This window comes from Nilaparvata lugens, chromosome 11 (genome assembly GCF_014356525.2).
Source record: "Nilaparvata lugens isolate BPH chromosome 11, ASM1435652v1, whole genome shotgun sequence".
In the NCBI taxonomy this organism is placed as follows: Eukaryota; Metazoa; Arthropoda; class Insecta; order Hemiptera; family Delphacidae; genus Nilaparvata; species Nilaparvata lugens.
Genome location: NC_052514.1, coordinates 17315136 through 17340945, shown reverse-complemented (window position 1 = coordinate 17340945; position 25810 = coordinate 17315136). Strand labels below are relative to the sequence as shown.

The window sequence follows — 25810 nt, the reverse complement described above, 5'->3', positions numbered from 1 at the left end:
GCCTGATTATTTTCTCTATTTTATTTTCAGTCGAACATCCTGTACATTACTGTAGGTCAACAAAACTAGCTGGCATTCTGATACTAGAAAAAAAATAACAGACAGAGAGGCGTTTGACGTTTGATTAGGCTATACAAAACAGCAAATACAACGGACGAATTAAATGGTTGACAGTGACTTGTTCACAATACCAGTCCAATTTTGAATAGCGGAATCGAGTAGCGGGGTTTGCTACATGGAATAATGGAAGGGACAAGTAACTGGACCAAGCAAAAAGTCTAAAAACCTAGCGGAACAAAATTGTTGAAACAAATGTTTTTTCAAAAACAAGTTCGAGTCAAAATTGTTCTCCTAATACTGCACTTCTTGAATTGGATTTAGAAGTTTTGATTTACTGGTTCTAATTTTTCACAATTCTAGAATCAAAATTGTGTTTCCAACACTCCTAGAATTAGATTTAGATGTAGAAGTTTTGATTTCCTGGGCCTATACTACCATAATTCTACTTAACGTATTTATATTTTCTACTAGTTTGGAGTAGACTAACATATTTATATTTTCTACTAGCTTGGAGTAGACTATAATTTGAATATAATAGAAACAGTTGAGAAAAAGTTTTACTTTGAATAATATGATCTCATAAACGTATAATTTAGGAATCGATTTCTCAAGAAATATTTTAATTTTTATTAACATGAGTCATATTTCATATAGAAAGCATTGTATCTCTCACATACATTTAAGGAGATTGAAATAATGCTTCATAAAACATCCTATACCTATTTACAATTGGATTCATTGCCACAAAGAATTCACACATGAGACCATGTTTGTGTAATGAAGTGAATGTTAGTTTTCGTCCTCAAATAAGTAATGAACATTATTTTCCAATGTTATATGAAGTTGCAAATAGAAATATTCTTTTGTCTAATGATCTATGATAGGAATGGAGCACTCTCTATTCGATTAGGCGTGGAGGAAAGTCTAATTGAAATGACTAATGTGAGTTGCGTCTGTGAAGTGTTGTGACTAAACGTATCTGATACTGTCTTGTATTGTCTTGACTAAATGGAGTGCGCCAAGCACAATTCATGAATAGATTTTTTCACAGAAATAAGGCCAGATTTATAAAGCCAGATCCCTACCAAGATTTAATCCTGTGTTTTTGAAATTCATCAGTTCTGCTAACAACTACATAGCCCGGGCGATGATTTATAAGCTACTCTAATCTTCAAACTTCTATTAACTTTATTCTTCAGGCGATTGGCACTCGATAAGAAGTAGGTGATAGATGACTTCTAATTTTGTTTGCTCACCCCTTGCACATTAGGTGCGCACTAAAAGTAAATAGCCTAGATGTGTCAATAAGTTGTCAGAACGCAGCAAGGGGAAGTTTCAACCCTTCAAAAAAATCACAGGTTATGCCACAGCGGTTCCTATCATTAGGTTTAATATCGCTGCATAAATAATAGGCAGTTTAAGGCAGCCACATAATGAAGAGCACTCAGACCACCACCGCTTTTATACATTGGTTCGATGAACAGGGTCAGGGGTTGGAATTCGCCGGCAATACCTTGGTATATAAACAGCCGAGAACGCAACTCTGACACCATTAATGATTAATTGCCCGACCACTTGTTAGACCGAGCAAAGCAGCACTTGACAACCACCGATCCACCCCCAAATCTGTGAATGGGCCGTGTGCGTGCGTGCGTGTGTGCCCCCACTCTCTCTCACTCTTATCAATAGAGACAACATGTCGAGTCAAACGTTGTTGTCAACAGAGCTGTCTAGCGACACGCGTTTCCTTCGCTTTTCCTCTCTCCGAGTTCTCGGAACGAATTAAATTTATATGAATCAGTGATTTGTTTGCATGAGCAGGCTGCGTGCTGAATAGCGCACCTAATATACACTACCACTGCTATTTCTACGTGTAGTTTGCTGATATAATATGGAGTATCAAACATACCTATTGAATCCGACAGTTATTTAATTCTATCTGATTTTCCTTCATCTTCAAAGGGCATACGAATAGTAGTTTTGTTTATGTTCGAGTACCGACGGTTCATATTTGAAAGCTTCTAGGAATTAATCTGATAGATATCATTCAGTGCTTCATTTGTAATAAATCCAACACAAAGTACAAGAGCACGATTCTGTGAACGCTAATTGGATTAATTAGAAAGCCAAAAACATCTACCTCTTTACTCATTTTATCACTTATCATTCTTGATTCAGATCTGTGGGAGTCCAGAGAAAACTTTCAGAGGTTTTAGATGGTGATAATGCATCATTAATGCCTGGTTGCACAAAAGCTGGTTAAATTTTAACCCTGATCAACTTTACGAGAACCAATCGAAGAAGGCGTTTTTGAAAAGGCTTCTCTGATTGGTCTTCGTGGAATTAATCTCGGTTAAAATGTAACCGGCTTTTATGCAACCGGCACTAAGACCTGAAAGAAGTGATTCTACTGTTGAAATGGAAATCTAGAAATAGTAATCTATTGAAGAAAAATTTGTAAAAGCATACTCATTTCATTCTATATTTTGATTGAATTTTATCTTATTTACAATAATTTCTCCTCTTCGAATTTTATCTTATTTACAATAATTTCTCCTCTTCGAATTTCACTTAATCAATTATTATCGCCAATGATTCATTAATTACTAAATTACAAACTTATTTCATAATTTCGCTGGACTTTTATAAATCATAATCGACGATTTTTGATTTTAACCAATTTTCTCCTTATCAATAATCTCCAATGATGCATTGATAATGTTATTCGTACATTTCAGTTGTATATGAATCTATATTTCACAAAAGAATGATTTCCAACAATACAATTAACCCAATTTCTCCCCAGAATGTAGTTTATGAATACATTCACTACTTCAAATTTTTATTTAATTAATTTTTTTCTGAGGGTGATGCCTACATGAGCTCTAGACCTGTGCGTGGGTAATGAGGCGGGTGATAATGAGAAATGAATGAACCTACAGTTTTAGGTGAGTTCCGAACCACCGGGAAGCGATTTTATAACTCATGAATCATATTCAGAGGAGTTGGCTCAAGCGATCACCCTTCCATCGGGAGTTCCAGTCGCATGATATTAGTGTATAATATTACTCCCAACTAAACTCATGTCATGAAAGGAAGCTATTCTTCTATCAACTATGTGTTGGACTTTTCCTAATATCTATCCAACTGTCAAAATTTACCGCTCAGCTCAATATGCATGCTCATGAAAGAAAACTTCTCTCCCACTGCTTAGCAATGAGATAGGAGATTCAGAAAAGACGAGATGAAGCTATAGATAGCTATAGGAGACCTTCAGTAGCGCATTACGCGAAAACTATTATCTAAGCGGAAGGACGAACAACTCAGCTGCAAAGCCGGCGCGGATCTGAGGAAATTGCAAGCAGCCAAAAGTAACAGTAAAGCGGCAAAAGTTGGATGCGCTAAAAATAAGTTGATGCGATGCTGTGGCGCGCACGCGCTCACACCAACACGCGCCAAAGCACATTTCGGCAATCACGCAAGCGCATGCGTCGCCAACTCCTGATATCACTGATAACCAGACAACACCGCACTTGCAGCAATTCTCTCTCATCTCATTCTCGACAATACTGTTACAATCACACATCTGAAATAATTTATTCTTCAGACAAATATTGCATTTTCTGATTGTTATTGAATGTTACAAACAATCACACACAAGCACAATGATGTTCAAGTTGTGGCAATGATTCATTCTATGTCTAAGTATGGAGTTTCACATGGGATTGGAAAATTGTGAATCTGGGGATTGACAGAAAGAGAATTACGAGTATTTAAATTTGAAGATCTGAAATCATCATTGAAATAAAATAAATATTGACAAGTCAACTGTAAGGTATCATTGGGTAGAAAATAACAGATAATATAAAATGAAATGGTGTTTAAGAATTGAGCAAGAAATCACAATTATGTGGGTAAATTGTCATAAATTGAATATTATCTAGTTGACATGGGAAATATTTATATTTCACTAAGCATGAAACCAGAAGCACGGATCTATAAGCAATAACAGATGGATTTCAATAACTTTGTTGATATGATTAGCAATGATAGCAAGCTACAGTGTTTTGGATGATTCTCTAAAGCCTGGGCCTATCACGTAGCGTTCCGATCCTACTTATGTTCGATATTTGTGAGGGGTGGAGGGATGGTGGTGGGACAGATTACTAGACGGACATTTTTAGCAAGATGAATTCTAGGACATTTCATCCGTGATCGGATCGGAACGGTGCATGACTTCCCTGTCTACGTGGCCCACACTTCTCTGTTTACTGTAGAATATCCTATTATATTAAGCGAGCGATTTCTGTATATATTTATTTAGGTATCTAAATCTATTTATGTACAACGGATCTCGAAAACGGTTCTAACGATTTTCACGAAATTTGGAACATATGATATAAAAATTCTATTGCACTAGGTCTCATCTCAAAGGATAATAACTATCCATCATTGGAAAATAGATGATAATTAAGTCGTCTGTCGATAACGGAAGAAGCGAGTGCCTGTGTGCAATTGATCAGTTGTGTTGCAATTATGTTCAGCTGTTGAACTATTTCAATCAATCAGCGGTTCTCACAAGAAGTTTTATCTGACAATTATAGATAAACCGACTTGAACAACATTATCTGATTTGTTAATATGATCAACAATATTATTTTATTCAATTAATTTAAATTGAATCAAAATTTTCAAAGTTAATCATTATTTTACAGTTTAAAGTGATTAGTGAGTGTTATTTTGTTATTAGACTTGGTTTATGAAAAACGAAATTCGAACTTTTCTGTTTTCAAAATGTTTGGACTAAAAATTGGAATTCAAAAGTGTATGGAACATAACCTATACTTTTTGGACTACCGTATTTATAGTGTATACATCAAAATTCGGGGGAGAAACAGTTTTGAGCTGCGCCTCCTGTTGGTCCTTCCCCAATCAATTGTAAGAATTTTGGGCAAATTCTAGCCGGCATGCTCCCCCTGTTATCTCAGTTATTATTGAAGATATCGACTCAATTTTTTTTTTAAATAAAAAATAATAAAAAATAACGCGCGCTAGCCTAAATTTTTATACTAATGTGAGTTGCGTCTGTGAAGTGTTGTGACTAAACGTATCTGATACTGTCTTGTATTGTCTTGACTAAATGGAGTGCGCCTAGCATGGAGTACGCCAAGCACAATTCATGAATAGATTTTTTCACAGAAATAAGGCCAGATTTATAAAGCCAGAACCCTACCAAGATTTAATCCTGTGTTTTGGAAATTCATCAGTTCTGCTAACAACTACATAGCCCGGGCGATGATTTATAAGCTACTCTAATCTTCAAACTTCTATCAACTTTATTCTTCAGGTGAATCAGAGGTTTAGAGAAAGTTGAAGGCGATTGGCACTCGATAAGAAGTAGGTGATAGATGACTTCTAATTTTGTTTGCTCACCCCTTGCACATTAGGTGCGCACTAAAAGTAAATAGCCTAGGTGTGTCAATAGGCTGTCAGAACGCAGCAAGGGGAAGTTTCAACCCTTCTAAAAAATCACAGGTTATGCCACAGCGGTTCCTATCATTAGGTTTAATATCGCTGCATAAATAATAGGCAGTTTACGGCAGCCACATAATGAAGAGCACTCAGACCACCACCGCTTTTATACATTGGTTCGATGAACAGGGTCAGGGGTTGGAATTCGCCGGCAATACCTTGGTATATAAACAGCCGAGAACGCAACTCTGACACCATTAATGATTAATTGCCCGACCACTTGTTAGACCGAGCAAAGCAGCACTTGACAACCACCGATCCACCCCAAATCTGTGAATGGGCCGTGTGCGTGCGTGCGTGTGTGCCCCCACTCTCTCTCACTCTTATCAATAGAGACAACATGTCGAGTCAAACGTTGTTGTCAACAGAGCTGTCTAGCGACACGCGTTTCCTTCGCTTTTCCTCTCTCCGAGTTCTCGGAACGAATTAAATTTATATGAATCAGTGATTTGTTTGCATGAGCAGGCTGCGTGCTGAATAGCGCACCTAATATACACTACCACTGCTATTTCTACGTGTAGTTTGCTGATATAATATGGAGTATCAAACATATACCTATTGAATCCGACAGTTATTTAATCCTATCTGATTTTCCTTCATCTTCAAAGGGCATACGAATAGTAGTTTTGTTTATGTTCGAGTACCGACGGTTCATATTTGAAAGCTTCTAGGAATTAATCTGATAGATATCATTCAGTGCTTCATTTGTAATAAATCCAACACAAAGTATAAGAACACAATTCTGTGAACGCTAATTGGATTAATTAGGAAGCCAAAAACATCTACCTCTTCACTCATTTTATCACTTATCATTCTTGATTCAGATCTGTGGGAGTCCAGAGAAAACTTTCAGAGGTTTTAGATGGTGATAATGCATCATTAATGCCTGGTTGCACAAAAGCTGGTTAAATTTTAACCCTGATCATCTTTACGAGAACCAATCGAAGAAGGCGTTTTTGAAAAGGCTTCTCTGATTGGTCTTCGTGGAATTAATCTCGGTTAAAATGTAACCGGCTTTTATGCAACCGGCACTAAGACCTGAAAGAAGTGATTCTACTGTTGAAATGGAAATCTAGAAATAGTAATCTATTGAAGAAAAATTTGTAAAACATACTCATTTCATTCTATATTTGATTCAATTTTATCTTATTTACAATAATTTCTCCTCTTCGAATTTCTCTTAATCAATTATTATCGCCAATGATTCATTAATTACTAAATTACAAACTTTTTTCAACATTTCGCTGGACTTTTATAAATCATAATCGACGATTTTTGATTTCAACCAATTTTCTCCTAATCAATAATCTCCAATGATGCATTGATAATGTTATTCGTACATTTCAGTTGTATATGAATTTATATTTCACAAAAGAATGATTTCCAACAATACAATTAACCCAATTTCTCCCCAGAATGTAGTTTATGAATACATTCACTACTTCAAATTTTTATTTAATTAATTTTTTTTCTGAGGGTGATGCCTACATGAGCTCTAGACCTGTGCGTGGGTAATGAGGCGGCAGAAAATGAGAAATGAATGAACCTAAAGTTTTAGGTGAGTTCCGAACAACCGGGAAGCGATTTTACAACTCATGAATCATATTCAGAGGAGTTGGCTCAAGCGATCACCCTTCCTTCGGGAGTTCCAGGCGCATGATATATAGTGTATAAATATTACTCCCAGCTAAACTCATGTCATGAAAGGAAGCTATTCTTCTATCAACTATGTGTTGGACTTTTCCTAATCTCTGATCCTGTCTGAACTGTCAAGATTCAATATGCATGTTCATGAAAGAAAACTTCTCTCCCACTGTTTAGCAATGAGATAGGAGATTCAGAAAAGACGAGATGAAGCTATAGATAGCTATAGGAGACCTTCAGTAGCGCATTACGCGAAAACTATTATCTAAGCGGAAGGACGAACAACTCAGCTGCAAAGCCGGCGCGGATCTGAGGAAATTGCAAGCAGCCAAAAGTAACAGTAAAGCGGCAAAAGTTGGATGCGCTAAAAATAAGTTGATGCGATGCTGTGGCGCGCACGCGCTCACACCAACACGCGCCAAAGCACATTTCGGCAATCACACAAGCGCATGCGTCGCCAACTCCTGATATCACTGATAACCAGACAACACCGCACTTGCAGCAATTCTCTCTCATCTCATTCTCGACAATACTGTTACAATCACACATCTGAAATAATTTATTCTTCAGACAAATATTGCATTTTCTGATTGTTATTGAATGTTACAAACAATCACACACAAGCACAATGATGTTTAAGTTGTGGCAATAATTCATTCTATGTCCAAGTATGGAGTTTCACATGGGATTGGAAAATTGTGAATATGGGGATTGACAGAAAGAGAATTACGAGTATTTAAATTTGAAGATCTGAAATCATCATTGAAATAAAATAAATATTGACAAGTCAACTGTAAGGTATCATTGGGTAGAAAATTACAGAGAATATAAAATGAAATGGGGTTTAAGAATTGAGCAAGAAATCACAATTATGTGGGTAAATTGTCATAAATTGAATATTATCTAGTTGACATGGGAAATATTTATATTTCACTAAGCATGAAACCAGAAGCACGGATCTATAAGCAATAACAGATGGATTTCAATAGCTTTGTTGATATGATTAGCAATGATAGTAAGCTACAGTGTTTTGGATGATTCTCTAAAGCCTGAGCCACACGTATCACCGTTCCGATCCTACTTATGTTCGATATTTGTGAGGGGTGGAGGGATGGTGGTGGGACAGATTACTAGACGGACATTTTTAGCAAGATGAATTCTAGGACATTTCATCCGTGATCGGATCGGAACGGTGCATGACTTCCCTGTCTGAGTGGCCCACACTTCCCTGTTTACTGTAGAATATCCTATTATATTAAGCGAGCGATTTCTGTATATATTTATTTAGGTATCTAAATCTATTTATGTACAACGGATCTCGAAAACGGTTCTAACGATTTTCACGAAATTTGGAACATATGATATAAAAATTCTATTGCACTAGGTCTCATCCAAAGGATAATAACTATCCATCATTGGAAAATAGATGATAATTAAGTCGTCTGTCGATAACGGAAGAAGCGAGTGCCTGTGTGCAATTGATCAGTTGTGTTGCAATTATGTTCAGCTGTTGAACTATTTCAATCAATCAGCGGTTCTCACAAGAAGTTTTATCTGACAATTATAGATAAACCGACTTGATCAACATTATCTGATTTGTTAACATGACCAACAATGTTATTTTATTCAATTAATTTAAATTGAATAAAAATTTTCAAAGTTAATCATTATTTTACAGTTTAAAGTGATTAGTGAGTGTTATTTTGTTATTAGGCTTGGTTTATGAAAAATCTAAATTCGAACTTTTCTGTTTTCAAAATGTTTGGACTAGAAATTGGAATTCAAAAGTGTATGAAACATAACCTATACTTTTTGGACTACCGTATTTATAATGTATACATCAAAATTCGGGGAAGAAACAGTTTTGAGCTGCGCCTGTTGGTCCTTCCCCAATCAATTGTAAGAATTTTGTTCTGTGTATGAATAAATATGTTTTTATGCTATTACAAACTATGCTTTTATGCTTCTATGTTTTTGTACTCCGGAACGAAGCTCTGTGCCCGATATTACATTTAAATATGTAAAAATAATAAATACAATACTAGGGGAATTCTAAATTGTCTTATATCGGTGAAAATTAGTTGGTTATGTTTGATGTAATTATCTCACTACTTGAATGTTAGAAAGTATACAAGATTGCTACTTGGTTATGTAGAACAAGATAACTAAGTACTCACTATCACAATACAAGTGTACAGAACGTTGTATCCTGATTATACTCGAGCGTACGGAGTGCAAACAAGGAAATTAATGTTTCAATCACTTGTAAAATGAAAAAAGTAAAAAAAGCAGTAAATGTTCATCGAGAGTGGAAGATGCATGCATTGGATCTGTCCCCTTTGTTTCTTTTTCATTGTCACTAACAACATTTTCAAACCCCTGTGGCACCAGAATTTTCTTAACAATAGTTTGTAGCTTACTCTTGATTTTGCCAATGAAATTTCTATTCTACCAATTCTAATCAAAATTTGAAATTGAGATTAATTTGCGAGAAGAAACTTCAAACAGTAAGAATAATAAAACGAACAATACATTGTTCACCAAGTTTCTCAAAAACTACAGCAAATTGTGTTATTCTGCCTGGAGGATAACCCCTTGAGTCACTAAACCAACAAAAGGAAAACGATATTATAATTGAAAGGATAATCGAAAAAAAACTTTCAATTAACTTTGGCAGGAGACAAATTATTATTACCCTTTATTAAATACTCACATTGCTTTTACACGTAAATTTTCTTGAAACAACTTTTTGTACTGAATTCGAATGGTTTTTATTCAAAAGCTCATCCGGTGAGCATTGCAAATTGTAATTAGGGGTTTTTGTGAACTTCAAATGACTTGCAACGTGTGACTTGAACGGTGTTTTTGTGAACATGCAACATTCAAAGCAAATAGAACTCCACCTACCTTAGCATCCTGAGATTGATGATCAAGTCGGATTCTCCAAGCGATAACTACTCTGCTTTTGGAACACCAGTCTTTAAACGCACTACAGTCTTTCAGCGACCAGTTCCACTAGAATCTCTCACACACTTCACACTAAACCGTTTGGAACTAACTCATAACGAGTGAAATTGTAATATACTTCAACGTTAAGGTCTGTGTTAAAAGTACTCGGTTAGAATTGTCAGAGGGCGCTGTCACACTGTTGCATAACTTTCTCGCACTCTACAACTTCTATAATCGATGCTCCTAGCCAGGGTGCGCGTTGAGCGTTGAGGCAGGCCCCCGCCCGCCCGCCTACGAGCCTCTGAAAGAAATTCAACCAATTTTGAAATCTCTGCTCGATAACAGATATCAAATGCCATGGGAAGAGGGAAGGACATGCAGGAAACGGATGTCTCGAAGAAATGGATCATTTTCGAGTTCTAAGAAGAGGATTTCGGAGAAATTTGGCTCCAAAAGTGAAATAATCCAGATAAATGGCTGGGAATGGAATTTGATGGAAAGAGTTTTGGTGAGGAAGATTTGGAGCGTTTTGGTTTCCAATGGAAAGATTCAGCAGTGTCAGTTGAGGAATTCAAAGAGAATATTACACACATAGAAATATTGAGATAAGAAATTTAGGAACATAGGAGAGGAAGTTTTCAAGCAACACAGGAATAAAAAATATGAGAATATCCATTAACATAGAACACTGAAACTTTGTAAACTTATGGATGTGAAAAGTGTTATGTAACACATGAACATTTTTAGACTGTGAAAAATTATGATCATCAACTTTTTTTCTAGGTTACGATACTAAAACCTGACCAGCTATGTACTCATTCATTCGTTTAAAAAGCTAATGAAACTGTTATCTGATTTTCAGAGAAAAATTTTAAAATGTCATATATTATATCATGCATACAATCTATAATGGATATAGTACTCAGTGACATATTATTTATTTTATAGTATGGAAACTACGGAAATGAGAGAAGATATAAGATGGATGATAAAAAAAATCGTGAAATACTGTATGTTAGTTTTCAATACTGAACAAGGGACAGTCTTAAAACAAAAGTTAGAAAGTGCCACATTCAAGCACATAGAAAACGGAAAACTTACTAAAGGAATAAAATAAACCCCTTACAACAAAGTCAATAATCTTAATAATAAGAGAGACTTTCTCATGAAGAAATTTTTAGGTACTTTTTTCTGACAGCTTCTGGTCTTACCAGTGAGTATGAAATGTAATGTAATGTATAGGATGTAACGTTACATTCTATCTATACTCACTGGGTCTTACAAATTTGGGAATAACATTTGAACGATTTTATTGATCTTTTTTGTTACCACACCTACCACGTACAGCATGTTACTAACTTCTACCATGGTGAATAATAAAGTATTCAGTTTCCTATTGATCGAAGTAAAGGTGAATAAAAGAATAAGGTAAAATATATTGATCGAAGGTCACAATAAAAGTCGCCAATAAAGTGGGTGATCGATTGTTCCCATCGGTAGATACATTGCGATTAACGCTGAGTAAGCCACATAATCGCTGAGGATAATTCACAGAACTCAGGCTAGTTATTTTTCATTACTACACCATAAAATATTGCACCATGATTGTTGAAAAGTGTGAACTTAACAATTTTATGCATCAAAATAATAATTACCAGCTACATCAAGATCCAACGTCAGCCGATTTACTAGAGAATTTCCAGATAAAAATCGAATTTCAGATTCTTGTGTAACATTAATAAAACTTCAATATAACCTTCCGATTATTATCAATCCATTCTTCAAGGAAAAGCAAATTCTAATCGAACATGCTGCTGGATTTTCAATGAGTTTTTCATTCTTCAACATAAAACAATTTAATCGAATCAACTATTCATGCATTGTATAATCTCTTAAATGAAACCTATAATATGAGATCAGCATTATTTGTTTTCAAACTTTGATACCGTACGCGATTCAGGATTAATGATCAAGATTTTCCTATTTCATTGAACAAGATTGCTCAATAGCCTACATAGTGATACATATCAAATATTGTATTTGTTCTATAATGGAGCCAATATCGGTATAATAATGATCACAAGTTTATAGAATGAGTGTGCTTAGTGAAAACCAATATCACTCGAAAAAATTGTATTGTAACATTGAGTTTAAAGATAACAGAAATATATTAATTGAAATAAATTCTGCGACGAAAGAAAAGAAAGACGGAGAACGAAGCAGGGGGTGGATAGGCAACTTGGAGTACTGACATGTGTAGTAAACGCGTAGTACAATGCGTGGTAGACGCCGAAACAAATGCTGAAACTACATAATTTTCAAATTTTCTTCTGATTTGAACAATTAGGAATTCACGAGATAGTAATGAATATATAGTAAAATTCGTATTATGTCATTCAGCCAACTTTGACTTAATAGTATGATAGTAGGCTAGTTAGAAATTGAATCTGGCATGAGAACTTGTCAAAAACGATTCGACAGTGTCAGACTCAAGCAGCACGTGTTGGAGGAGAGATACACATGGCCGGACCTACGAATTCCATTTAAGAAATTAATTATTATCAATAATTAGCATGAGTGTTTCGTTGGAATTGATATTATGACATTTGAGTCCTAGGATATTATAAATCATTATTTACTCAAGAAGTGATTCATCAGTTTCAGAAGGAGCGGGCCATATGACCGGGCGGCGGACGTAGAACTTTAAACGAATTTTATTTATGAAATTGATTATTATCAATAATTAGCATTACTGTTTCATTGGAATTGATATCATGTCATGCGAGTCCTGCGATATTATAAATAATTATAATTTATTCAAGTGATAAATCGAATATGTTTTGAATGATTGTATAACTGGTAATATAAAATCATGAAAATCTTCACGTTTTCTACATTTTCTAGAAAGAAGACTAAATTAAATAATAACAAGAAAGATCATCTTCATTAATCGTGCTTTGAATATAATGCCAAGTTTGAAAAATAGTCAGATTCTATTACCTTCTCATTCTTCTAAAGAAGTTCAAACAAGTATGAATATTTTTTCCATCCTCTCGCTAAGAAAAATGGAGCACAACCTTCCGATTTATCCGTTTTTCACGCACGTACACGTCAAACTCGAGATAAAACTATTTGTGGTAACTTGTTGAGATCCAGTGATAACAATGTTATCTATGTCACAATCACCTCAGCAGAGAACAAAACACAACTGTCGTCGATAAAACTTATTCCACAAATAATAATTTCAAGGTGAATGGTAGTAGATAACCGTGGTAGACAACACACAACAGATTACACAGAGCTAGTGATAGTTTTTCATAGTGTTCAAGGAAGCGCGTACAGTCTATCACGCGGCGGTCGAAATGATAATGAAACACAGTACGAAATACGCGCCGTATTGCCAACCTAGCGAAGCCAAATAGTCCCACACCAGGCCTACCGACTCAGTCTAGTGTCTAGGCGCAACTGAAGGATTGAAGAGCCCGAAACTAACGTTCTACTGATAAAGAGAGAATCGAGCGATAGCAGAGTGCAAGAGAGAAAGTAGCAGAGAGAGTAGAGTCAGCGCAGCCTGGTGCCAACACCTGAAAACTATTCTCTCGCTCACTCCACTCACAATAGGTCTGTCTCTGTTGCTCCCTTATCAAGGCTTCGGCTCTCGACTGATTCAGAGCATATAGCATGGCCATCCAAGCAGAGGCTTCAAACGCCACCAATAGCTGCTACTCGAATCACTGTTACTAAAGTCTCTGAAACTGGTGTGAAGAATTCAGAATCCAGTGATATGATTCAGTTGTGATTGAGCGTTAGAGTTTAGAGTCAGAGATAGAAGCAACGTTATCCACCAAGTTGAAAATATAGTCGAATGAATGCCTTTTTGCCTTTGGTATTAGATATGATAAACTTTAAGCAGTAGGCAATAAAAAAGGCATATATAATCTGTTCTAGAAGAAACAATCATGCGCCTGAGAAAGTTGATCTTAAAAAAATAAAGTTAATCTTATCAATAAATTATGTTACTGGGAGCCTATAGATGATGTAAACTTAAACAATCATGCGCCTGAGAATGTGGATCTTGGAGCAGCAAGACCGATTCACAGTATCCAAGTCCGGACATCTTTGTGATGGACTGAGTTGAATGTTCATTGACTTCAGAAGAGCATTTGAAAGTGTTCTGTCATTAAAAGAATGACAAAAGAACAGTGTTCTGTGATTAAAAGAAGACCTCTGTTCAATATTTTGGCCCAACATGGAGTACCAACAAAGTTGATCAGAATGATTCGGATCACTTTGACTGACACAAGAGGCATGATAGAGGTGGGTAAAACAGTTAGTGAGGCATTTCAATTCAATGGCGAAGTGAAACAAGGAGATAGCATGTCGGCGACTCTTTTAAATACTGCTCTGCACGGTGTATTGAAGAATGTAGATCAGGGGGGCAACCTCTTCCATGAAGGAATCCAAATATGTGCCTATACTGATGATGTGGCAATATTGGCAAGATAAACCACAATACTAAAGGAAATCTTCATGGAAGTGGAGCATGGAGCAGAAAAGATAGGCTTGAACAAAAACTAAATACTTGCATGTAGCAACAGAACCTGGAAGAAGAGTTCCTAGGAATTTGGTTGTAGACAGGAATGAAATAGAGGGAGAAGCATCATTCAAGTATCTCGGAGCAACACTGAATATGAGAAACGAAATGAGTGAGACCATCTGTGAGAGAATCCAAGCTGGAAATAGAGCATTTTACGCGAATACAAGCTTATTCAGGAGCTGCCTGATTAGCAGAGAGGCCAAATTAAAATTATACCTAGATTAGTACGCCCTGTAGTGACTTATGATCCGGAGACGTGGACAATGACAGAAAAGGAAAAACAAGCTCCATGTCTTTGAAAGAAAGTGGCCCAGTACGACCGGGGTTGGATTGACGAATCCGTTCCAACAAGGAATTGGAAGACTTGAGGAAAGGTCAGACCATAGCTTGATTCATAAAGGCACAAAGAATCAGGTGGTTGGGTCATGTGGAGAGGATCCGCGAGCAGAATCCCTGAAATTATAATGCGGGAAAAGCTCCACAATAGAAGACAATGAGTCAGAAACAGATGGCTGGATGAGGTGTTGTATGATGTGAGGAGTTTGGGAGTGAGGGGATAGAGAGGCATGGTCAATTTTATAGATGCATGAAGGCTGGTAGTTGCGGAGGCCAAGGCTCACCATGGGTTGCAGCGCCATACAAGAAGAAGTTGAATAATCACAGTATGTGATTCAGTGTGAATCATTATTTGAAGTAGTATTGAAGTATTGTGAACTGGTATTATTTACGAGTCCAGAAATTGTCTCTTCTCTCGATCAACAGACTATAGAATAAGATTTTGTTCTACCAAGTTGAAGATGAATCCTACAAAATCTTAGCCTTGTGCTGATGTTTGAGAGGAATGCAAATGAGAAATGAATGAACTTACAGTTTAGAGTGAGCTCTGAACCACTTGAAAGTAAAAATCTTATAATTGTAATTTAGTGGAGAACAGTCAATCACCATTCCACAGGGCCCTGTTATTTTATTTATTTATTTATTTATTTATTCCTTGAAAAAGCATTACAATAATTCACAATTTAGAAATATAACAACAAAATGAATCAATAGGAAATACAAATAAACATAAGGAACTACTTCCCCAAAAGAGCAAGCTCGAGCTTGGGGAAGGAGCAGCCGTACTTTGACTACTTACTTATTATTAATTAGCATTACAGTATATACATTAACAACTAAAATCAAATCCTTTCAATAAACAAGATAAATCAGTGATGCTATTATAGATCAATATATTTAAATACAATATGTGTTAGATGCAACAAAATTTGTAAATTATAATAAATTATAATAATGACCTGATATTGCCTAGCCTAGTGTATAACATGATATAAGATGTGGTACAAAATGAAATCTATTCAATTGGAATAATTACTATACTAATGTAATCCAGAAATTCTCGGCACTATCCCAGCCATGAGAGCTAACCAGATACTTTTTCAAATGTAGTCCAAAGTTTTTTTGGGCGAGTAAACCTCTCAAATTACTTGGAAGAATATTAAAAAATAATGGAGATAAATATATGAAGCTACGCTGACCAGCAGTAGTCAATAATCTAGGAACAGTAACCAGACCTGACTCCTCCCGTCTTGTAATAGCAAGACGTTCTATTAATGAAATGAAAAAGTGATAGCTTCTTATAATATAATATGATGTGTTTCAGGTATATCTGTCTAATCGGTAGAACTGAAAATTCCAAAAAAGCCAATCTTGTTGAATACATTCTATTCTTTTTCAGAATAATTTTTAATATTAAATTTTGTATTGTTTTTACTGGTTTTAGAACATTTGTATATGCACCACCCCAACCCACAATACCATATTGGAGCAATGACTGTGCCAGTGCATAATACACCATCTTCATGACTTTCATAGGCAAAACAGAACGTAATTTCACAAATAAATAAATAAGTTTTCTAGATCGTGTAGTAAGCTGCGACAAATGTACATCCCACTTTAAATGCTGATCAACCATTACTCCAAGATATCTGATACTGCTAACCTTCTCTATTTTATTACAATTAACTGAACACCCTAAATCTACATGACTAAGACAATTTGGAGAATGCAAAACAAGTGACATATTAACTGGCTGATTCTGTATATTCAAGGAAAAAGAGATGTATTTTGTTTTGGACAAATTCAGAGTCAGTTTTCTTCTATCAAGCCATTTTTTTACTTCTCCCAGTCCCCTAGCAGCTGAGTCATATGTGCTAGCCCAGTTTTCTTCATGAAAAATTGAAACTGCATCGTCTGCAAATGACAATATTTTCCCATTGATTAAATTAAGGTTACAAAAGTCATTAATATAGATCAGGAAGAGGCAAGGTCCAATCACTGTTCCCTGCGGGATTCCCATTTTAACAGATTTATATTCACTAACAGTGTTATTGACTCTAACACATTGTTGCCTATTCTTTAAATAACTGCAAAACCATCCCAGTGCCACATCCTCAAGACCAAGGCTACGGAGACAATCAAGTAGACGATCATGGCAAACTGTATCAAAGGCTTTTGCAAGATCAAGAAAAATAGCTATTTGTCTCCTACCTACATCCAAGTTTAAGATTGTTTCTTGAACAAAAGCAGCAATTGCTTCCTGTGTTCCCATCCCCTCTCTAAGACCAAATTGATTTTTTGACAGAATATTATTCACTTCCAAAAATTTATGTAGCTGTCTCTTTACACATTTTTCAATTATTTTAGCCAAATTCGAAAGTAAACTTATAGTTGGTCTGTAGTTGGTAATTTTCCTTTTGTCTTGTGATTTGAATATTGGTTTTACTACAGTTGTTTTAAAAGAATCTGGAAAAATACCTTGTTCAAAACTTACATTAATGTGTTTGAGTGGAGAGGCAACAATACTTTTAACAGATTTTAAAACAGATACAGTAATGCCATCATGACCAGGCCCAGATGCACCTCTAAGACTCTCGATCGCCTCCACAACCTCAGTCTCTGATACATATTGAAAAGTAAAATAATCTTGCGGATTGTGGGGATTGTCTGGTTGCAAATCATCACCAGGCTCACTAGGAATATTTTGTACCATTTTCTCTCCTATAGAGATGAAAAAATCGTTAAAAGCATTAGCACATATATTGGGATTATCACTAGCACTATAGACATTACCATCAATTTCAATTTCTTCCAAACACTCCTGTTGGAAATATAAACTAATAATACCAGTAGTCAGCTGGCTATTAGATCAGGAAAGTATGCCCGGTTTCATCAAACTCGGTCAAGACAATTTGAATATGGTCAAATAGGGGACAGTTTACAAGTAGTAAGTGCACTAACATAATATATTATTTCTATGGCAATAACTATTATCGATAACAATAACACTTCCGTGCACTCCTGACAAGCGGACCCAGTTTTATCATATAATCAATCTATCATGAAACCGAGCCCAGGAGTTCCAATTGAACAGTGTTTTTTTTCAGCTAAGTGTCTGTAACTACTGGACATAGAATAAAAACAATCTTGTATAAGATTATAGGTTTTCTCTACTTCTGGGTTACATCTAACTAGCCTTAGCGGATTTAAGAAACAATATCTCGATTCTCAATCAGGAGATAACTAATCAAAGAGATAACATCTCTTGGAGTGAATAACTCACAATCTTAATCACTGTTTCTTTGTGACACTACAGAAGCTAATAGATCATGTTGGCTGAGATTTCTTCAGAAAGTTGGAAAAGCAACTTCGACTTGAATCCCAGATTTGCTTCTAAAATAGACTACTAGCTGGAATTATTTCTTGTGACAAAAAACTACAGCTTCTCTTTCGGTTGATGGAAGAATTCTTGAAATACAAATTTCCATTGGGAATAATAAAACTTTAAATAAGTATTGAAGAGTTAAATGTAGGGGATATAGATCAGACAAACATGTAAGCTATGTTGACTTTGATTTTGAATAATTTCAATTCAATTCAATTTATTTATTTATTTTTCACACACATACAAGTTTGATACAGAGATTAACATGAAGAATACAAATGCAAACAAGAATAACAACAAAAATACACATTAGAACAAAATAAAAAGAAAGTGGTACAAAAAAGTAAGGGTGGAAGATTGAAGGGTTTTCCAACTATGGATATCCATGTACTAGAAAAACCTTTAATCCTTGAGAAGGTTTCGATTTGAATATTTATTTATTCATATGCAAATACAATTCAGGTAAAAACAACAGGCATTTGCTCAAAACTGCTTCAAACCTTAATTTGGAATACACAGTCTAAAGGTTATGCTACTTACGTAACTTAAATGGATAATTCGTACACAATTTTGAGTCCAAAAAATGTATCTACTACAATTTTGAATTTATTAGATTGATCAATTTCCAAATACGAATCCAAACAAAACTCTTCCTTCACAACTCTTCTTTTTCAAAGGTGAAAAAGGTATCAGGAAAAGTAAATAGACGGTAGATATGAAAGGATAGGATGGGGGAAGAAAGATGAGGAAAAGGATGGAAAAAGAAACCGATAGGACCAGGTGTTAAAAAAAAGATTTGAAGGTCTAGATGAATTACAAAGGATTGCAGAATAAGCAAGCACACAAGTCAGAAGAGTACACTTTGTGAAAACATCTCATAGATAGAAGAAGTAATTGCATTTGATCCAGGTGTAAATATCCTGTTTTAGTTTTCTTGTTATTTTCGCACATTCAATATACTGTTCGGGGATTATATTAATGATTTTACTGCTTATGTATATAAGTTGTCTCCTGATGGTTTCTATGTTTGTATTGTAGATAATATTAAATTTATTTGCTGTAGGTCTCAGGTTGTATAGGCTGTTGGCAGCGTTATTTGTAGAAGGGAAATCACTTTTATGCTTGATAATAAATTTTACTACACTCAAAATATATAATTGTCTAATTGTGAGAACATCGAACTCTTGAAAAGTCAAACTGGTTGGGAAAATCTAATAATATATATATATATGAACTCAAAAAAACTTACATGTTTCTATCCTATAATGGATCTTTTGATTTCAATTGAGATTGAGATTGGATGTAAACGCAGCTCGAGTTCATTAATACAAATAAATAAAGTATGAAAAGCATAAGAGGCTTCATCCTAAATTTGCTTCTTTTTCAAGTAATCAAAGTAATTTTGTTCATGATAATGAATAATTTATAAATATTATTAAAAGAAAATCAAAATAAAATGCTGTAAATCACCCGAAGACTTCTGCTACTGCAAATATTGACAACAGGGTAAACAGCTAGATGAAAATTCGATGAGAGCTACTATTCAGAAATTATTTGTCAGCCCGGGAATCGAACCCAGTACCTCCTATTTGCTTCAGGAATGCTTACCCTTATACCAAACTGACAATCTCTGGATAGTAGCGCTCATTATTAATTCATTAGAATTTTAATAATAGCAATATCTCAGTAATTTCCATCTGTAAAATATAATTTCAAAGTAAAATAAGAAGACTTCGTATTAATAATGTTTTTGAGTTGAAATTCAAAGGATTTTTCCAGTAAATTAAAAGGCTTTCATGGAAAAACTAGACATTGAAGAGAAAAATGTGAATAGTTGAATGAATCACAATAGAATTTCTAATAAAATAACCACATTGGAGCTGTATTACTTTCAAGAAAGGGAAAACTCACAAGCGAGATTTGGTGCAAAGAATTTTGTTTCTTAATCCAATGCGTTTTTCGCATTGGAACTGGAGAAGATTCCGCGTTACGCATTGCGTATGAATTAGCAATTTTCTCATTTTCATATCTCACAATAATAATAATTATTGTTCTCCTTAGTTTTCTTCTCCTAAAGTTTTGAAATATCTTGTACAGGGTGACAATCTAATAAATAACTAATTTCACTTTACAATGACTAGGCCTATTGTCGTAGAAGTGATAGTTGAATTTTGCCCTGTATATTTCAAATGTAAAGCTCACGGATAAACTGAATAAGATCAACTCAAAACAATTCCTGCTGCCTATTAACATGCTTTATACAAATTTGTATATGATAAACAACTCATATTCATACATTTTAAGAAGATTCATATTCCCTCTTCACTAAAGGAGGTAATATTTCTCGCTATTATCAATCATTATTATTAATATGCATCAAATTATATATTTAAATTTTCGCATATAGAAACAATAATGTTATGTTATTGAGGGGTGCTCACCCCCTGCACCAAAACCATAGAAGCAAACCCCATAAATTTGGAAAAATACATCTTCTAACTCTATCCCTGAACAAAAACTTCTCGTCAGTCATTTTAAACAGTGCTGACCTATTTTGGGACCCCCAAGATCTGATTTTGAGTCACCCCCCTCCAAAATTTCAAGGAGACACTAAGTACTAAGTTCTCCAAAATGATAGTAAAAATCAATCAATCATCTTCAAATCTTCTTCAGAAAACCAACAAACCACTAAGCAAGATTTATTCGAAAATAAACCTTGTACATAGCTTATCTAGCTAACAGTCGGTACCTGTGCTTGGGTATTGATCGGCGTGGCATTGGCAGTGCTAGTGCTAGCCGTGGCTCATAAACGTCATCCTCTGCTCTGCTCTGCTCCGCAACAAACCCGATCATCATCCATCGACGAGCTCAATATCCGTCGCACATCGCACTCCACACTATACCGAGGCCCACGTTATAATAACAGTGGCGAAAGGTAGGATAACAGCGTTGCCGATTCTCCGCCATGTCACTTCCTTATATAGAGGATTGCTGATACTGGTATATTCAATATTAACTGTTCATTATTTTTAAAATGATTCAATTATATTTAATTCGTCAAGAAAACATATTTCCCAATTATTTAATAATGAATTTTCACAATTTATTAAGATTGGTTAATTAATCATATTTCTACATTGTCAAAAACGATCTGGCAACGTTGCAGAGCTTTAAAAGGATTAATGCTATCTGCTATGTTGAATGTTAGTCAAGAATAGCAACGCTTATCTGTACCTTACTGTTTCTGTACAAATACAGGTATAACTAGCAGGAACCCGTGTTCTGCAAGGGTCTAATTTAAAACTTGACAAACTGAAAACTTGGCGTAATGAAATTTTGATGAATTGAAAATAGGCCTATAACCATCCTTGGTTAATAATTAAGAATCTATATGCAAAATTTCAAGTTAATCAGTCCAGTAGTTCAGACGTCATGATGTGTCAAACATAATTTTCCTTCCTCGTTCTTTCGTAATTTTTGTGTATAAGCCAGTTCTTTACTTTATTATAGATATAGTTAACGACTTCAAGAGATAAGAAGCAATGGAACAGAATAGTGGTGAAACTATGATATAGTTTCACCACGCTGCCTTGCCAGATTATATTTCTACATTGTTAAATAACGATCTGGTAGCGTTGCGGAGCTAGAAAAGTATAGCGCTATCTGCTTTGTCGAATGATAGACAAGGATAGCAAGTCCAATGTTGATCAAATACTGACATTATAACGTGGACCGCACTATAGCGCCAGAGGTGTCTCAAACAGTAGGTACATAAACTTTTTGAGAGTGATTTGAAAAAAAATGTTAAAACAATAAAACTGAAAGTTGTCAACTTTATCATTTTACCTCCATTTAGAGAGGCTTTTGTTTGAGCCGAATGTAAAATGTAAATGAACCTTTATTATAATATAACCAACGCTTAAAAATCTGGTGTGGTACACTCACACAACTTTCCTTGCTCATTGAACTATATGCCTCATTCTTAAACGAGAATGATTTAGGGGAATAACATCATGACGATTGGCGGCAACATATTTGAAACTACGATCAGACTTCTGTATAATTATGTGTATAGTTGTTTTCAGAGTACTTTTTCCTTTGTGTAAATTGTGAAATTCGATATTTTTTAAAAGTCGTCAAAACAGCTGTTCTACAGATGAAATATCTCGACTATGTGTTCTTTTTATGAACTGCTCTACCTACCTACCTCATGCATGAGAAGGAGGCTACAAAGTCCATTTCTCAAGGATGGGGTGGACCCCCCATTAGTTTCTCAGGAAGGAGACTCATTCCATTTAATAGAGCCGATAAATAACTATACAGGGTATGAATTTGAAAAAAATCGGTCAGGTCATTTTTGAGAAAATCGTGAAACACATGTTTTTTTAGTGATTATCCGCCATTTTTCTCAATAATATTACGGAGCTCCTGAAATTTTCCCAGAAATGAGACTCATGTCAGTTGATAGGGCTAATAAATAGCTATCCATGGTATAAATTTGAAGAAAATCGTTAGAGCCGTTTCCGAGAAAACCGTGAAAAACATGGTTTTTTAGTGATTATCCGTCATTTTTCTCAATAATATTTCGGAGCTCCTGGAATTTTCCCAGAAATGAAACTCATGTCAGTTGATAGGGCTTATGAATAGCTATCCATGGTATAATTTGAAGAAAATCGTTCGAGCCGTTTTCGAGAAAACCGTGAAAAACGTGGTTTTTTAGTGATTATCTGTCATTTTTCTCAATAATATTACGGAGCTCCTGGAATTTTTCCAAAAATGAGACTCATGTCAGTTGATAGGGCTTATAAATAGCTATCCATGGTATAAATTTGAAGAAAATCGTTAGAGCCATTTTCGAGAAAAACGTGAAAAACATGGTTTTTTAGTAATTATCCGCCATTTTTTCCGCCATCTTGAATTGAATTTTATTGAATTTCTTATTGTCGGGTCCTCATGGTATAAGGACCTTAAGTTTAAAATTTCAAATCAATCGGTTAATTAGGAATCGAGTTATCGTGTTCACAGACATACACACACACACATACACACACACACACACACACACACACACACACACACACACAGACGAAAACCCAAAAATCATGTTTTTGGACTCAGGGGACCTTGAAACGTATAGAAAACTTGAAATTTGGGTACCTTAATTTTTTTTGGAAAGCAATACTTTCCTTACCTATGGTAATAGGGCAAGGAAAGTAAAAAAGACAGGCTCCATCACCAGGAATACTATAAATTCTATGAGGGACCAGTGAGCCATTAATATTGAGTAGTTCAATCACTTCCATTATGTTAAAAATCAATAGCTACAGAATAAAAAATCTTTAATTGCAGTGTCCCCGACTACTACAATATGAATTATGAATAACCATTTGAATCAAATAAAAGGAATTACTCACATCTCTCATCAACTCGTATTTTTATTCGCAAAATATGAACAAAAAATCTATATAAGTTATATTGATGAAATCATAGCTAGTACTCGAGTTTTTCTATTAACTTGTCTATTAAGAAAGTTTTTGATGTGATTATTGATGGTAATAGAATTTGAATTTGAAAAAAGAATAATTATCAACAAACTCCTAACCAGAGAAAATCTCTGTGCTCTGTTCTAATCGGAATGTATGAGACTTCATCTGAAGCTTTCCAATGATTTCAAAATATATTAGATTATAATGTGTCAATTATCTCAATTTCATAAGGCGTTCATCTTACCATGTTAATAAGCTTACGTAATGGGGTCCTTTTTCACCCTTTGAAACCCTTAGAGGCAAAATATCTCAAAATCCGTTCTTAGTGAACGTCTAGCATGTTTGAAGAATATTTGTGCAAAATTTTAAGTCCGTAGGCCAAGTAGTTTCGGCTGTAGTGTGATTTCACATGAAACTTCTCGAAAAATGCCCTCTCCTGGACTCCCCTGTACTCCTGGAATTTTCCTGCATAGATTCAAGTTTTTTCACAGCTGAACAAAAAAATTCCTTATGACCTTGCTGTGCAATGAGCGGTTAAAAAGTACAACATTTTTGGGGGGCCCCAGCTCCCTCAGGGGGGCAAATTTTTGAAAATCCTTTCTCAATGGATGTCTTGAGGCTACCATAAACAAGTGTGCAAAATTTCAAATTTTTAGGCTCAGTAGTTTGGGCTGTGGTGTGATTTCTGTCTGTCGGGACTTGGCCTTTTATAGATATAGATCATCTAATGAAAAGTGAAATGCGCGTGTTCGTGACGCTCAAGTTTGTACGCAGCTCTAGACATAACACTACTAATTTATTAACAAAAGCAATAGACTAAAAGGAGCATTTGAAAAGCAATTGAACCCACTCAAGTTTGCATGGATAATGGAAAGAGTGCTTTGTTGATCGATGAGATGAGCAAACGTCCATGCCTACCAGCGGGATTCGAACCTAGGTCCAGGAAATGCTAGCAGACTGAAGGTTATAGTAACCCCCAGATCACTAAATCAACATGGTCAACATTCTTTTTATTTTCTGCTGAGGGTGATGTACTCGCCTTGTGCGTGGGTAATGAGACAAATAATGGTGGAATATGAGATTCTAATGCCTTTCCTGATACCTTTGAAATGAACCTTATAAAAACATAAGCGCTAAGCTGCATAGAAAATTGTTTTAAAATGTTATGACCAACCACTCAATATTAGAAATGACTGATTTTGTCTATCAATAAATTCAAAAAATTCACTGAATTGAGAATTTTGTATAAGAGATCAATTTTAACATTCTTCAATTGTTTGAAATATGTGAAATGAAATTCTTAAACTGTTTGAGATAAGTAATTGAATTACCGTGATATTTGAATGATACTGTTACTGTGGCCTTCCCTTGGTATGATGATTTATTCAACACTTCAAATTCTAGACCCTGAAAGTTCGATTTCATGGTGAAGGTTTCAAACCAGCAGCTCAAGGTTTAGTCTGCATTCTAACTGAAAAGTCAAAGTTTTAGAACCTTCAAAACTAGGGATTTGTATGAAAGTTCGAAATTATGTCTCGAAATTAAATCACATTTATTTCCTCTTTCTACAGTGCAATACAAAGAAAAGTTAAGCTTGAACTTATTCAAAGAAATTACTTTAAACCTGATATACAAGATATACTAACTAACTCCTATCAAGTCTCCCATCTTGAGTCTATGTATGTATGAAGATTTTTGTTATCTCTGCCCCGTTGTGCCTCACAGCGTCGGGGTAGCTTTGGACCACCGCCTCCAGTTGTCCCGATCCACAACCAGCCTGCGCATTCACCCTACAGTCTTTTCTCTCTCCTCTCCAAATCT

At 35.2% G+C, this 25810-nt stretch overlaps 1 protein-coding gene across 8 annotated transcripts in view; it reads right to left on the bottom strand.

Annotated features, from left to right (window-relative positions):
• The window catches only part of LOC111057854 (sex-determining region Y protein), a 124813-nt gene that overhangs the window by 75703 nt on the left and 23300 nt on the right, over positions 1–25810 (bottom strand). The window contains exons 1-2 of one of the 8 annotated variants that reach the window (XM_039437725.1): positions 13186–13665; positions 10144–10486 (exon numbers count right to left, since the gene is read on the bottom strand). The exons of 6 other annotated variants lie outside the window; for them this stretch is intronic. The gene's annotated coding sequence lies outside the window, so the exon portion shown is untranslated. Of the gene's footprint in view, positions 1–10143; positions 10487–13185; positions 13666–25810 lie in introns of those variants that run through there. One more of the 8 variants, XM_039437720.1, reaches the window with a different exon arrangement.